We start from the raw sequence: 1,024 nt of genomic DNA, 5'->3' as shown, positions 1-1,024 counted from the left end.
GGGCTTTTAATTGAACCCCAAAAACGATTGGTATATAAACAATAGACATAATATTATTTATCAACTTCAACTTAATCTTATATGTATCAATTTAAATCCATTAATTTATTCAAGTTTGTTATTATCACTGATTTGGCCTGGTTTTAACCAGTTTTAGCACACCCTATAAACCGTTTTTTATTATCACTGATTTAGCCTGGTTTTATCCAGTTTTAGCACACCCTAAAAACCAGAAGAACCCACACAGTCATAGGGTTCCAATTCTCTTTTTGAACAAATCTCAAGAAAATCTTCTTTTTTTGCAATATAAATTAACAGGAGATCTGGGCTTATTAAATAATTTAAATGTTGGAAACCATAAAAATAACAGGATTTCTCTAATGAAGGACTAAAATACAGTAAACAAGATATAAAAACATTAAATTAATTATAAATTTTAACATGTAGTTAACTTGATAAACGTGAATGAAATTTGCTTAAGATTTCAAAGGCCAAGATGACTAAATACACTTTTTATAGTAGTGACGAATACCCACAAACCCTGCAGAAATTAATATAAAATTGACCATGGGATGGGGCCAGTTTTATCCAAAGCATATAAATAGCACATGCACAACTTGGTGTCATTACAAAAAAAATGCCTGCAAGTTTTATTGTTGTACGCTGAAAAATGTCGGAGATTTCCTGCGTACAATTTTGTGTCTACAGCCATAAAGATGGATGGAAAGACAGATGGACGGACGGACGTCCATGGTGAATCCAGTATACCCCCTTAACCCATTTATGCCTAGTGGACTCTTCCACCCTTCTAAATTGGATCAATTTATTTCCAAAATTAGGGATGTCTTGTATATTTATTTCTATATTTACAATATTTCTTACAGAAATTCCTTTAAGCAAACAGCGCAGACCCAGATGAGACGCCGCATCATGCGGCGTCTCATCTGGGTCTACGCTGTTTGCCAAGGCCTTTTTTCTAGATGCTAGGCATAAATGGGTTAACTTCACAACAGGGGGTATAATA

The sequence above is a fragment of the Dreissena polymorpha genome, chromosome 6 (assembly GCF_020536995.1).
Source record: "Dreissena polymorpha isolate Duluth1 chromosome 6, UMN_Dpol_1.0, whole genome shotgun sequence".
Taxonomy (NCBI): Eukaryota; Metazoa; Mollusca; class Bivalvia; order Myida; family Dreissenidae; genus Dreissena; species Dreissena polymorpha.
This window is presented reverse-complemented; position numbering follows the sequence as displayed.